Source organism: Macrobrachium rosenbergii, chromosome 5, assembly GCF_040412425.1.
Source record: "Macrobrachium rosenbergii isolate ZJJX-2024 chromosome 5, ASM4041242v1, whole genome shotgun sequence".
Taxonomy (NCBI): domain Eukaryota; kingdom Metazoa; phylum Arthropoda; class Malacostraca; order Decapoda; family Palaemonidae; genus Macrobrachium; species Macrobrachium rosenbergii.
The window spans coordinates 68325876-68342365 of record NC_089745.1 but is presented as its reverse complement, the minus strand read 5'-3'; the positions used below and the strand labels follow the sequence as shown (position 1 = coordinate 68342365).

Below are 16490 nucleotides of genomic sequence, written 5' to 3'. Positions count from 1 at the left end.
ACTATAACAAATGAAGAAAGACTGCAGAAATAAGGAATTGTGGCAAAAAAATCTACTTTACCACTTCTAAATCTATAGAATCTCAGGTCAATATCATCGATAAAAATGCAGATATCTCTAGTAATCCACTGTACTGTCGGACAAAATGTCCAGACAGGATACTCAGAGTAGACATTATTATTATTATTATTATTATTATTATTATTATTATTATTATTATTATTATTATTATTAAATATACAATGACCTTTCGTCAGATGGCTAAAAGCTGCTGTTTACAGTCCAAAAGTAAAAATATTCTAACCATAATATAGTCTTATGCCGACAAGCAAGTTTAGTCGTTAGAACAATAATAACGTGACTGGAAAACTGGTAAAAACGCAGGAGCCTTCTGAAAAGATTTTCGTCAGGCAAGACTTTACATTAGTTATTTTTCGCCTATAATCATATGTCGCTTTAAACAGAATCTTTTTCACTCAAGAACGAAATCGCGGCATTAACCATGCAACACATTTCAAAGCCATCCTTGTCTCCAACACAAAAAAAAAAAGTGCTCATTTCGTACAGTCAAACTTAGACATGATAGTATTAAGAGTTTTGCAATTATTTGATCCTGCTTGTCGAGCGCCATATGTAATTCTGATAAACCTTACACTAAAAATGAACAAAGGGAAGAGAAGATTAAAAATGGAACAACTGGCAAGTCTTTCCTGAATACAAAAGTGCAACACAACTTATTACATTATTCAGTAAAACCAGAAAATCACAATGGCCGAATCCTAAAACATGACTTCACGTCTGGTGCTTTAAAATATTTAATTATTCACCCCAGCCAAATTTTACTGTGAACAGCAAAGCGTGAAAATGGGACCTACCTTTCACAAAAATTGAATTACTGTGTACAATCAGATTTCAAAAAGGACGAATCAGAAATAGAAAAATAGAGAATGCGAAAAATGAAGCTCGAACGACAACCCTCAGTGGGTAGAGAATTAGATAAGCTGCATTCTGGGGTTATTTATCACTGGTTTACAGGCACTGGAGACCGACAAGTTTATCATTACACAGCAATTTGGGAAATGTATTTTGGAAGAACGCCAGTCACCCGTGAAATCCAGCGACCAGCGCTTTTAAACCAATTACTTGCGACATTTCGTATCCTCTACAGAGGGGCTGCGCGCTCCTCGCGAAATGGAACAGAAGAGAGAAACAAATATATCATATTCGTTGAAAATGAAGACAAACAAAATCTGGGAGCAAAGGTATTTCAAGGTATTTGCAATGGATGCACCAGGCAGCGTATATTCAAGATTCGTTCGAGTGGGACCCTCGTCCCTGGCTTGCACCTAATCTAATCCATGCAACGCCAAAATTCCCTTGAGCACTAGCCAATCCTCGGAAGTGTTCACCGAATATGCATAAAATAAAAAAAAAGGAATAATGAATCCAGATATCCAAATGTCAATGATACGGGAATAAGACGATCCTTCTGCCTAATTTTGCGTAACTCATTTTATATATCCTATATGAAAAATGTTTTAAATAATGGACTTACAACGGAGTCGTGTAGTTCACAAATCAAGAGCTGTCGCTTTGCCTTCTCCATGTAAGTAGTCAAACTCTCTCTCTCTCTCTCTCTCTCTCTCTCTCTCTCTCTCTCTCTCTCTCTCTCTCTCTCGTCTAGAGACAAATCATTCAAACAAACAAGCGGAGAAGAGAATAATTCGAGAATGTAGGTAGAAGCTGTGTTGGAGCTTAGGCTGCCGTGACAAACATTACCATATACAAGTATTTTGTCTATACCGTTAAAATATGAATAAATGATACGGGGTTCTGCTGAATGATTCTTAAAGGTAAAGGAAGAATTGCATAAATGACAAAATTTCAAAGGGTATTTACTGACTTCAGCCACGCACGAAGAATTCAACAAACGCTGATTTATAATTAGACTTCTTCAGGACTTCATTTACAGGTCCTCTTAAATTACTACTAAACTGAGCTGTCTGAAATACAAGCAGTTCCTGATCTATTTCATCCTGCATAGTGTACAGAGAAAAAATAAAACAACTCCCATTGAACCCCTAGGGACTCAAGGTGAAACACTATGGAAAAAAATCCAACTATAGCTTTCAGTGGCGGTGACCATTGTTCTTGTTAAAGCATGAGGCTTCATTTTATGTTCGGAAAACACCATCTCCAGAGGCAAACGCGGAACATTCTATTCTATCTGTCAGTGTTGAGATACAACAAATCTACTGAACTTATATTCCTTATTTCTCAGACAGAAAAAAATAACCCACAAATATAATACATGACCGGAGGTAACCAATTGTCAGGTGGGAAGTTCAATATGAAATGTCGTTAGGGCTGGTGCGCCGTCTCTTTCGTGAATGGTAGACTGTGAGGGAAAAATAGTACTTCCGACCTTGATATAAATCTGTCAGGCGAATCACCTCTAAGGGAAACGGCAGTGCTTCGTTCCACAGGGGAAGAGATTAATTCTGGGAAGATTTGCAAAGCACAGGAAGAGGGGGATAAAACGCGTGCGAAACCAACTATTGTGAGGAAAATAATCATATTTTTCATAAAATATTCTAATATCTAATAACGCAATGTAACTTGCCCTAATACTTGAATTTTTTTATGATTTTTTTTTGCATGGATTTATCAAACCACAGATAACAAATATAAGTATGATTTTCTGACCTACACTTAATTAAGTGTAGCTTCTTTTGAGCTCAATGGCTGAAAACGACGCAGCTACAAAAACAGTAGAAAGGCCGTATGTACATGATATAAGTGCCTACCCATCAACATATATACACATTACAGCGGAAGTAACATTCTCGCTATTCAAAGTAAAGTTAAGAACTGGATGTGTGTGCTATACAAACATGTACTATGTACTATAGAAATATGTAATAAGTACTATAGAAACATGTAATAAGTACTATATTTCTAGATTATGTGGTTTTTAATTTTGTGAAATCAAAAGTAAAGCTCATTTGAACAACACTACCCAAGATCTTCCAAAAGAGCCACTGCTGGCTACAAGCGGATCAAATCTGCAATGGTAGAGAGCGACTGCCCGCAATGCGATTATATTCCAAATTATTCGTGAGAAAAAGTCAACTGATTGTACAAAATGTAAAGAAACTTTTGGAGACAGTTTCTAAAATACGAGCGCTTTGTATCTACTGCGGGAATGTATGGGGCCAAAGCCACACAGGAGCTTCATTAGAGTGCGAAGGGAGTCATAATCCCGGCAGGGACCTCCATAATAAAGTCTCAACTGGTCCCTTTCTGAAACTATTGTCGTAATATATTGGCTCAAGTCCCCCGTAATGCGAGGAAGCCGCGACCATTAACCGTATGCCATGGGGACCCGCAGATGACTTTATTTAGATCAGGGGAATTCCTGTGATATATCTCGACCCGGGAGATTGGATCTTGAGGCGAGGTAAAATAGGATGAGTGCGCACTAGACCACCACCAACTAGGTGGATCTCCGCTGATTCAGGGATAAATGACGCTCTCTAAATCTTTTTCCCCCGCATCCATATATTCTACAAATATCTGCCGTAATGGACGAAGTTCCGTACATAATAGGCGAAGGTTTGCATATAAATGGTCTCCATCCGTAATGTTTAGTGCATAAATTTATAGCGTAAGAAAACAAAAATCTCGCCTGCATAAGAAGACTGGCACTATCGCAAGACACTGTACGGTCAAATCTCGGGAATAAATTATCAAAATCTTGAAGTACCTTTCTTTTCCTTAAAGATAATGATTTAATTTTGTTTAGTGTTTATTTCAGCCTTTTAACCGCCTGCTGGTGACATTGAGAATGAAGCTGAAGATTAATTTGTCCCCTTAAAGGAAATGAACTGACCCCCACATATAACGGGATTTGCGGCTGCTGTTTCGCAAAGTTAAAGGGTTTTGGTCATTACTGGAAAAGTGCAACACCAAAGTTTGTATGAGTATTTAGTTTTGATAATACATCAAATTTAAGGAACGCCTACACTTCTGTATTCTAAATGTCAATCACGTTTCAGTTAAACTAAAGTAGATCTACCGAAACTAACCATACTCATTTATCATTTCGGTAAAATCCAGCTCGCCTCATGAATGAACGGGTAAATTTGGCAACCAAAGGCTCATCTAGAACAAGCAAATCCACGCTTATTTTCCATTTAACCTCGTCTCTTCCCACTGCCTCTCCTTGCTGGAGAGAATTCTCCCACGATCGCCATTACAAAGTCTCGACAATGATAGTTTTATTGTTCCAGTCGTTCTCAGCCTGGGACCCAACAAAATTAGCTGGAAAAGGTCAAACGAAATTCCATAGCTACCAATTTATAACTGGAACGACATGGATCTACGGCTTTCCTCAAGGTCAAAAAATCTCTCTCTCTCTCTCTCTCTCTCTCTCTCTCTCTCTCTCTCTCTCTCTCATCTTGAAACAAACAAAGCCAGAGTAGTATAAGATAAGTCTTATCAAATTCTCATTCTTGGAAGAGCTAAAAAGTGAAATCTCAGCAGTTGTTCTAAAATCAATAAAAATAATTCAAAGGTCTCCGAATCGAGATAAGCGTAAGTCCACTACAATGAGGACAGTAATTCGGAATGCCAGTGCCTAAAGCCTTCCACCATACTTCTGTTATAAATACTAGTTGGTCCTAACAGATCTTCTTTTCTTTGTAATTCATATAGATATATTAGCTAGCTTCACCCCTGCCTAATTTTGGGTTTCTTTACGCAAAGACCGATGGAACGGGCAATCCCAAAATGAAGGAAACAAGAAGAATTGCAGCTACGCCAACTAACTGTAAACCCCATTTGGCTGGACTTGTAACTAATACCAGTACCAAAACCTCAACCTGACCATTAAAACAAATTACCTTGCAAATATCCTACTTGAGTTTCTCAATGACCACAGTGTCCTAAAGGACATGTTCAAGATCCTGGCACACTTTTGCAACTGCCTAATGAGAGGGTTAACACGGGACTCTCAGATTCCTCGAAGATTACTCACAAAGGTTGACTATATCGCGTACCTACAAATGTAGGTTATGCCTAATTGCAAGAGGAGAGAGAGAGAGAGAGAGAGAGAGAGAGAGAGAGAGAGAGAGAGAGAGAGAGAGAGAGAAACTATATTTAAAATAAAAAAAAATTTTGTCTAATGATTCTGAATGTGAACGGCACATGTGATGGAATAAAAGTAAGTTTAGTTATATCTACAGTATATCAGAGAAATATCCCAGAGATCTCTGCTAATACATTGAAAAAATTCTCTCTCTCTCTCTCTCTCTCTCTCTCTCTCTCTCTCTCTCTCTCTCTCTCTCTCTCTCTCTCTCTCTCAACTGACAAAAATCTGACAAATGGGAAATCTTATTGTGACTTTCCACAGGACACACTCGATTTATCATGGATGCATTATTTGATCATTTGTAAAGACTCGATTTCTCGACCAGCTGGTGCAACAGAACTGACGTCATTGACACAATATCTACAACCAGCTGTGAGCTAGAGTACATTTAAAAGGCCGGTGGAGATTCGGACTGACTGGGTAAGCATTTGCATCAGAAAGAAATGCTACCCAGCCTAAGTACATCTGACAGTAAACTGTTAAATGGCTGACACTATTCAAACGCCAGTGTTGAAAACTTTATTATGATTACTATTATTATTATTATTATTATTATTCAGAAGATGAGCCCTATTCATACGGAAAAAAGCCCACAGAGGCCACTGACTTGAAATTCAAGCTTCCAAAGAATAGGGTGTTCATCAGAAGGCATTAACAGAAGGTAATAGGAAATAAAAAGATACTTATTAGAATTGAAAAAATAATTTCACAAATTAACAAAGAGATAAAAATGTAAGTAAAACTCAAGAATTGTTTACGGGTAGTATTGCATTGCATCTTCATTTGAATTTTTGAGGTTCTAATTGCACAACTTCCAACTGGACCTCTATAACTGAGAACTTCGACAGCGAGGCACATTTACTGCATATTGGCGCTGCTGCTAAGAAAATCTAGCCGCTCCAGGCAAGAAAAGGGGATCAGGGGTAAATTGTGAATGTGAAAGATTTCTCTTAAAATACAACATATGAAAAACTGACAAACAAGAGGACATCCGTCGACGGTCCAAGTCATAACTGCTAATGTTAGGAAACAGAAACCTACGAAAACGAACCATTCAGCCTAAAAGAGATAAATCTCTGGCAGAAGCAGACACTCACACCGGACAATAGTATTCTATTAAAGGAAGGACGTGACCTAAAACAGGTTGTACTGATTTTGTCACTTGCTATAAATATATGAGACCTTACGAACAATGGCTAACCTTCGTGCGGCATTTGCTAATATTTTCATTAGATGTTTCTCAAAAGATGAGAGTCAAAAGTTGCACCTAGAACAGTTAAAGCTGCAGACTCATTTAGCAGAGTCCTAGCCACCTAAAGGAGAGGATGGTGTGGAGATTCAGTACTAGATCTACTAATCAATAGTGTTTTCGTTTTACTGGAGTTCAGCCTCATGCCCCACTAATCCTATGTCACGATTAAGACTAAGGACACTTCATTTCTCATAAGTGAAGACATTACTATTCCCACAAGTGTTACATCATCAACATACTGAAAAATCTGGTTTTCCAGGCCAACAAGCATGTCACTTGTATACATTAAAAATAACAGTGGACCAAGAACACTACCCTGTGGAACTTCAGATACAATAGGTTTGGTTGTCTAAAGACCTCATCAGCAGCAACTAGGTTTTGCCTATTTGTAAGGAAATTAAAAGTAATCATAAGACATATCTACCCACTCTAAGGTTCTAAAGTTTATATATAAGTACCTTGTGAATTACTAAATCGAAAGCAGCGCTAAAATCTATTTGAATTATTCTACACTCAAAACTCTAATCAAGGTTCTCTTGTAAATGGCATGTCAAATATAAAATAATAACATCGCAAGTACCTAACTGCTTACTATGCATAATGACTATCGGCTTAAAAACAAGTTTTTCTGCAACTTGGAGATCACGGGGTGAAAAGAAATCGGCCTGTAGTTACTGTAGTCTGCAGATATGCCACTGTTTGGAACAGGCATTGTATTACCACGCTTGAGCTCATCCGTAAAGACACTACGTCGTCATAAAAATGCTATAGAATCTACTGATCTTGGGAGACAACTCACTAGAAACTTTTTTTTTTATAAAAAACAAACGGAAGAAACTATCAGGATCTTCTCCACCCCAGCGTCCTTATTTTTAATGAAAGTAAAAGTTTATTGAAAATATAATCGTCACTACTTGTGTATTTCTTACTAAACGGCTAAAAGCGGTCCCTATTTATCCCTTTTTATCTACTGCTTACCAAACTAGGCTCTATTTTATCCAAAACGTGAGTGGCAAAGTTAACATGAAAATCTTTACGTCTACGGACGATTATTACCAGACATTCCCAACATTCAAAACGAACTGTTTACATACATGCAACATAATCATAAACGTATTGTCAGGTCTGGCGTCAACTTTAAACAGTAATAAATAAAATATCAAGAGAGCAGCAGCTGGAGCAAAATGACGACTCGACTACAAACGCAATCGAGTATCGCAGCTCTCGTCTCGTCTCCAAAATATACATCGAATATATGTCATGTCATTCTCAGTCATCACCGTCATTTGCATCTTCCACTTTCCTACCGAAGCTTCGGGTAACACACAATAGACTCGAAACGTTGCCATCATTTTTAATTCATTCACACGTTCAGCTATTTATGCGAAGTTAGGCAAAAGCTAGAGTTTCAATTGCAACTTTTCAGCCTCGCTCAGTGTGGAATATTAGGCTTCGTCATTCGTATGATGGCTTCATCCGAACGCAGTTTCCAGCACCTAAGCTATTAGCAACGTAATGGGTGTCAATCAACGATAGGCTTCAGCAACGCTCGGGCGAACAAGCACCGAGTGCATAAAAATTAAAACAAATTAATATCCAGAAAATGACCGTCACTAAAGCTTGCTTATTCTGTTCGATATCTAGGTCAAAAGTTATCATTCTGAAAAGTTTATTTTCAGTTTAGATTAAAACATATGGGTGGAATTGTTTATTTTTTAAAATGCTACATTCGGCAAATACTGGAAACTGTTTCCAACAATAATAATTAACAGGCCCACTGAATATATTACTACGAACTCGCATGTATTTGTGAGTTGCGTTCCACTAGCCAGTATGTAAGCACACCAACAAGCATGAAACAATACTCATCAGTCAGTAACTAAAGCCATTACAGAGATAAAGTGCTCCCTCGCTTCACACTACGAGGCTTAAGGTTGCACGAGGAAGGCTCTTTCGCACAAACCTCTAGATCTAATACTACCCGATAAAGGCTTATCTGCCAAGACCATCATAAACAAAAGGGCTTCTAATGTATCCCGAGGGACCGATATCAGGTATAGGGTTTCCCTGGTGAGTCGCCTGAGGAAAGATAAGTTGGACAGGTCTAGATGACGAAGGGAGATTAATAGATGGTTGGCTGGGTAATGCAACTATAAAAAAAGAAATGGCTATGGAAACTAAATCTCCGAAAGAGTCGAGACCAAAGACCGAATTCTACTTCTGTGGCACACCCAATCATAAACCGAAAACAGTAAGTTCCCCCCTTTCAAACTAAATCCCTTCATCCTTTTTATACAGTACAGTGCTGCACCCTTCAACTCACGGCTATGTATACATCAGTGAGCCTCATGATTCATGTTCCCACTGTTAACCTGCTCAGTTCAGCAGAGAAACAAGAATAGTGATGGGATCACCATCAAGGTAGTTCTCATGATAGTGAAAGCTTACTGATCAGGGATACAACTTTTTATCAATGTACGACAGCTCTCTCTCTCTCTCTCTCTCTCTCTCTCTCTCTCTCTCTCTCTCTCTCTCTCTCTCTGGTGGGAAAAAATGCCATTCAAAGAATTACCGACATAACTGCAACTTAATAATTCAGGAGACACCAAAATTAGAAGCTACGTCATGAGAGGAACCTTTCGTTTTTGAACGCTTTCAACTTCACGGGCACACCGGCTATCGTCTTCTAATAATGATTTATGGTGTTACAACTGTCGGGGGAACAGTAGACTACGATGTCTATTAAACAAAGAACAAAGCCAAGAGCGTCTAGCGACCAAAAAGAGTTCATTGATAGTCTAAAGATGGAAATGATCTAATGTAATCAAGAGTTTCACGTGTAATCGGCCATTGCACCAAAACATGATAATTGTGAACTCACCATTTTGAAATTTTAAGATTCACACGCATACGAATACATACACAAACACACACACATACTATATATACATAATATATATATATATATATATATATATATATATATATATATATATATATATATATATATATATATATGTGTATGTATATAAGTAAATCCATTACATTTATATAACTGACTCACTTCGTCGACGACATTGCAAGGAGAAAATCACCAGCCTTCTCAGGAAATATATCCGTTTGGTAGATAAAGCGAGATATATTCGACATCCCGTTAATACACAGATAACAACTAACGGTGTCAACCTCAATGGTCAATTCACCGGAAAGTCAAATCACCGCTCGCAATAGTTCGAGAACTTACTGATCAACGCGGGATCCGAAGCAACAACGCCTTTCTTACACCACTAGAACACTTCAAGAAAGCATTAAAATAAACTCTCTCATTTTGTCTGGCATTATACAGGATGTAATTCCATGAATAAAAGTAAAGTACGTTTGTGTAGATACGGGTATAATGAATACACGTATCGTAAGCTGAGATATCTAGGGAAGTAAGAAAAGCCTACATATGAAGCAGAATTTCTAGAGACAAAGTTTACATGAAATACTTATCATTGCTAGGGATCGAGAAAAAAAGTCTGATTACTCTCAGCTACAATATCAATTAGTTCATCTCTGATACAAAACAAATCAAACATAAATAAAATACATTCTAAGTAGCCTACAGCTAAGAAGTATTGTAGCTTAGAAAATATCAGTATCATAAAAATGTGCATACATCCAAAGGGAACATGTGTAAAAGGCCATTGATTGCAAATCCAGCATCCACAAAAGACTGGTCTTCTGTAAGGTGCGAAGGGAGAGAATTAAAAATACAATTAAGAACTAACGACATTAGCATCGAAAAGACTAACAGGGAAACCGTTCCATGAATTATCTAAATGAATGAGGTCCCCCTGGGATTGGCAGTGTGGTGGCACCTCAACAGAACTTGGCAGCCAGGCAGCCGGAGGAAAAAGTACCGCGTGCTAATTCTAAATACACTGGTGCTAAACGCAACAACCAAGGTTCCCTGTTAAAAAAAAAAAAAAAAACAGGTAGAGGACCAACAGGATGCTTTTTCCTAATGGTTTTTATCATAAATGAATCACCATTTTGAGCGATTTTGAAATATGCAGATTCTGGAGGCTGCTCATATTCAGGCAGGGTAGCATTACTCCAACGTTCGTAAATGACAAAATTTGAAGCTTGTAATGCCGATACCATTAACTGTGTAGATCACGGAAACTTCATAAGGCTCACCTGGCTTTCCAGAGGAATTAACTGTGAACTTTTAAGTAACTATGAACTTTTAAGTATTACCAAAAGGACAGGATGGATCAGAGGCTAACTCGGTGTACTAAACAGAATGTGGAGGCATTACATTAACTAGTGGTAACCAATCAAGCCTCAGTTCTGTTGGTGTTGTCTCAAGCCATACTGACTGCACAATGCTTCTATTAAAGCTACCATTTACGTTCATGTGTCCCTTGAACCTTTATTGGCCGATAATATGAGGCGATACTTAATTTCTCCTGCTGCCGCATCAGATTTTCCATGTTTCAACACCATCTCCCTTTGATATCAAGGCATTAGATAAAATTTCTCTACAAACTGCGGGTATCTGGTAGCTGTTTTCGCCCCAAGACAAATTTAATTTTAAATTTACAAATAAAAAGAGGATTTTTTTTATAACTTCAATAAACAACCCTGTCTCACCAACAGCCATGTTCTGAGAACCAGTGTCGGGAGGGGTGACGAATTTCTTGGTAATGGAATACTTTATGATTTATGGCCATAGGTCAAAATTTTCTACCTTGCTGACTTGACCAATATGTAGTAAAATGTCTTCATTAATATATATATATATATATATATATATATATATATATATATATATATATATATATATATATATATATATAAATAAATACATGCATACATATATATATATATATATATATATATATATATATATATATACATATATATATATATATTATATATATATATTATGTGAATGGGAGAGGTATGAAAAATAAAGGCCTCCACTAAATGGCACCAAATAAAACTCATTTTGCGACAGGGCATTTTCTTCCTTGAATTTCACAGCGAGTGAAGATGTCCAAGACCAGACTGTAGGTGCCTCTGTTCATCACAACAGACTCGTCTTAAGCAATGGCTAAAGCTCCCAAGGTTCCTCTCAGACATATAATCCGGTCGGAAAGAGATGAGCAATATGTAAATCAGTCCCATGATAATCACCAATTTGAATGGCGCTACAGTTTAAAAAAAATAAAGTTGAAAGTAAAAGCAGTCACACAAACTTTCCATTTATGCAAATTTTAGTATCAATCCTTTCTCATTTTTTCATACTGCATTCACTCTAGAGTTTCGGAGTCTCATATTTATTATAGTATTTCCATAATTTTCTCACGGTTTTTCTGCGAAAATGATTCACTAATATCTTATAAATAATATATATATACTATATATATAATGTATATGTATATAATATAATTTACACACATACATATATATATATATATATATATATATATATATATATATATATATATCTATATATATATATAGATATATAATATATATATATATATATATAATTATATATAACCTGTAAAATATATAACAAAGGACTCAAACCCATTACATCGAATTATATCAATATACATGGACAACCATCTTATAATTCCAAGGTCCATTCGCAAACATTTGTGGATGAAAGAAAGCCTATGACGAAAGTTAAATCTACTGATCACAAAATATCTTTTCGCCCTGAATATGCATAATAATATAAGATGCCAAAATGCGTGGCGCATTGAACGGAAAAAATTCCCCTAGCTGAGGAAAAAAAAATGGTATTACTCAGTCCCTGAAAGGTGCTGGTACTAACCAAGAGGCGTAACTTCAGAAAATATTAGCATACGAGCTTGATGGCGCGTGCTATGCTGCGCTGGAACCCGGCGCTGCCCGTCATGTCTCCCCTACCCTTCCGATCCTCTGTCTACCCCGCCCCAACCCGGGGCGGACAAACAGGTTTGCAAGAGGAGGGTGAATGTGTCATGTCTCCCCTACCTACCCCGCCCCCACCGGTGGGGGACAAACAAGATCCACTCGGATTTTATTTTACAGATACTCGTTAACCTAATCACTTTAATATTTGACTCTACCACTATCATGTATCCAGAAATGCAATAGAAAGAACGATCCGTCTGCCGTGATTAATCAAAGAAATTCTCTAACATTTCCATAAAGAACGTGTTTCCATAAAGACCGTGACCTATACATACACCGACCCCTGCCATTACTTGCAGAATCATCTAATGATACCATTTTCTTTCTTTCTGCCACACACACATTTGCTGTATGTCATAACCATCGAGTCCAAAGGAGATGTCATGCTGTTTCCTCACACATACGCTCTCAAACATTTGGAAACAGTGCTGTTTATTTTAAGTTTCTTACTGGTAAAGCAAACATCTCCCACACAGGTCTGTGAGGCTGTTCCACGGATACCCTACTGAATCAAGCATGCAGCTAATATGGTTTTCTACGAAACAGAAGAAATTTCCCAAGCGTATATATTTGTCTTACATCAATATCGATACCGAAATGACAAACACGGTATGATCGCCACAGTCTGGTTCCTTATCAGAAAAATAAGTGGTTTCAGAAAGACAACAAATATTAAATTATACCACTACCTTGAAAGTAAAATTTTTGCTGATATATAAAAAAATGGATGCTATTTGTGACCGTACAACGATTCGTCTTACAGCATGAAATAAAACTTCTCAGTCACATTCAAATGAGTTCATTAACTAACTAGACCACCTTCCGAGCACGAAAGGATTCCACCGAGAAAGTGTGATTACATGCGGATTAAAGGAGACTTAAAGGATCATTCCCTAGAGAGAGAGAGAGAGAGAGAGAGAGAGAGAGAGAGAGAGAGAGAGAGAGAGAGAGAGACGCTACTGGAAGTGTCAAAACAACAGTTCAAAGATGTTACGTGGTGTCACAAGTGTCAAAATAAACATATTGCCATCCCTTGCGACGTTACTGTCTATCAAGTGGAAGAAAAGCTACTCGGAGAGAACTAAAAACACGTAGGCACACACACACACACACACCATGAACAATAAACTTATTAAGTGAAATGAAGACTCCGAGCGAAGCAGCTGGAAAACACGACATTACAAAGGCATTCCGGCTGAAAAAAACCTTTTCGTTTTTATAGTAGAAAGTGACTGAAATGAGGAACTCTAGTTCTAAGTAAGCTTCACTGAATAAATCTACTCCACATACACGCACACGCACACACACACACACACACACACAGGCCAGTGAAGGAAAAAATACAGCTCGTGAAATCCGCCTCTCGGTACCCGGATGTAGATGGAAGAGAGAATCTGAAAAATATGTGTAGCCCGGCGAGAAAGCTTCTTTACTGAGCTTGTCTCGCGGTGATGTGTGTGTGTGCGCGTGTTGAGAGAGAGAGAGAGAGAGAGAGAGAGAGAGAGAGAGAGAGAGAGAGAGAGAGAATATAAACAAAAAAGGTCACCGCACACTGCGGCCAACATGTTAACAAAAAGAAAACCATGACAAGACAAAACAAAACGCCCAGTAAAAAACAAATACAAAAAACCCGACGGAGGATGACAACTGTGGACAAAAACCTCATAATAAATGCATCCTCCCCGTAAGGAAATTACCTGCCTACACATGGTATGCGTGAATTTCTCTTCTTGCTCGTGTCGGCGATTTCCATGCCATGTTGTTGACGCGTTTCTCCAGAGCGCCGAAAAGACAAAATGCATATTCTCGAACAACACAGTTTGCCCACATGCGGTCGCGTCGTGACCATCGACCACCACCACAACTGATCGATATCTATTTCGCTGTTCACCGGCGGTGAAATCCATGTAGAGCCGAAGAGAGTTCGCGCCAGATGCTAAAGGCATAACAAAAGACCCCTAACTAACTGCTTGGAATTACAGACGAGCCTCCACTTGAGTGAGGACACTAAACAGCTGTTACAGGCAAGGAAAGCGACAGCAGTCTCACTTGAATTTGTTCAGTGAAACGACTAGACGCAAGGAACTCAACAACACGGCAAAATCAGTTCATCTGGACCCTATGAACACCAGTCTAAGCTCTGCTTGAGCTCAATCGAGGAGATTAAACCCAACGTACCCTTGCAGCATTCAGCAAAACGTATGCAGGGCAGTTGAGGCAGGTCATTCACCAACGAACTGCATACATGACTCACTCTTATCAAGTTCAGTTTTTTATAAGTGCTTAAACAATTTGAATCATATAAAAGAGAGAAATCCGGTTCATTATGATCTTAAAACATATCTAATATTGTTATTAGCAAAAATACTGACCACTACTTTACACATGTAAGTTGCACATTTTCTTCAGTACAAAATAAACTGTACTTATCAGGTACAGCATAGCTTCTTCGACGAAGAAACATAAAAAGAAGCTCATCTCGTTAATTCAATATACTTCGTACGGTTATCGGGACTTAATCCAATTTGCATTAAATAACACCAAAATTTATACCTTATATATTTCAACGCTGTTAAGGTCCACTGTAAGACATATAATGAAGAAGACCGGAACACCAATCATTAACTCACAGATTCACGCAGACGGGATCACGATTGGCTCGGTCATTGACGTCAGGATAGAGAGCTAAGAGTTCAAGTTTTCGGTCGCGAAACCTAGGCTTTCCCTCACAATAAGTTCTACATTCAAGTTTTCAAGTCTTAACTCCATTAAAAAATGAGATGTATTCATTTCGAAATTAATGCCTTCGCCAAAACTGCACAACTGTTCGCGTGGACATTTTGGGTTCCTCTTGTCAGATAATGCGATTCTTAATAATAACGAGTCACGCAGCGATGATTATGGATCCCCACAAATATATCTACAAGGCATTTTTAAACTTCTATCCAATACTATCTAGCATAATACTGTATATAAAATAAAAACAATTGTATTCTATCTCCCTCTCATCATCTGTACTTCAAGAGCCCGTCCTGGCCTCAGCCAAGGTCTATAGCCCCAGATATGACAAAACAAATTTATCCTCAAGTGTTCGATCTTCACCTGGTTACTTCTGTTAAGTAGCGGGTAAAGCTGTACTAATCTGTCATGGAATGTTTAAGACCCGCCACATTTCGCGTCAACTGTATTCTCGTCAAGTCATTCAAATGTCCGAATGCTATGCATTCAACGGGAAACGACTTTAAACCCTACCTCACGCATTGCTGAACTTGAAACTTCTATTTTGTAAACAGGCTCCACAGCTCGAAGTAAGGTATTACTGGGGAAATATATGTAATCAACGATAATTCTCGAGTTAAAGCGAACGGATACGTTTATTGTGCACGTACATCCATCCATCTAGTAAACAATCTGTCTTTTGACTATACGAAATCTTACGCCGACCTTCCTTTGTCTGAAACGAATGTCCCTCAAAAGCCTCTAAAATACCTTTAATAAGGGGGCCAGTGACAAAGTACGTCTTGTGCAGACGGTGTCAATAACCCCTCCCCCCCTCTCCACTAACCCAACACTGCCTTCCTCGTTTGACCTTGCCCCGATAAATGTCTGGAGAACAGCTTGTGCGCCTCATTTCGTCTCAAGAAAATGACAGATCATTGTCACCTATAGAAGGAGATTACCTTCACAACATCACTTAAAGACCTGAACTTAAGCTCTGAATAACTGACGGGAGCAATAACGAGGCTTCATAAAGCTAAGGTCAGACCTTAAGCAGGAATGGACAGACAAGAGGAGTGTACAAGGAACTCTAATGAAGGAATAAAAACATACTGTAAAAGTATGTTTGGTCAACTGTAAAGAGCAGATGAAGCAAGATAAGAAGGAAAGGGTTAAGTAAAAAATGGAAAGAAATAATATGCAAAGATAAAAGATCAAATGATACCGTATAGAAAGTGTACAATGGAATTTGTATTGTAAGGAAATGATTAAACAAGATCAAAAAATGAGGAAAACTTGCAAAGACAAGAAGAGAGGCAGGCTAAATAAAAGAAAAACAAAGAAAAAACAACAAAGGATAGAAGTTTATAAGGAAAATACATGAGCAAGCCAATGAGGGAGGGGAAACGC

At 38.0% G+C, this 16490-nt stretch overlaps 1 protein-coding gene across 10 annotated transcripts in view; it reads right to left on the bottom strand.

Annotated features, from left to right (window-relative positions):
- The window catches only part of LOC136838878 (uncharacterized), a 532018-nt gene that overhangs the window by 69622 nt on the left and 445906 nt on the right, over positions 1 to 16490 (bottom strand). The window lies entirely within an intron of this gene.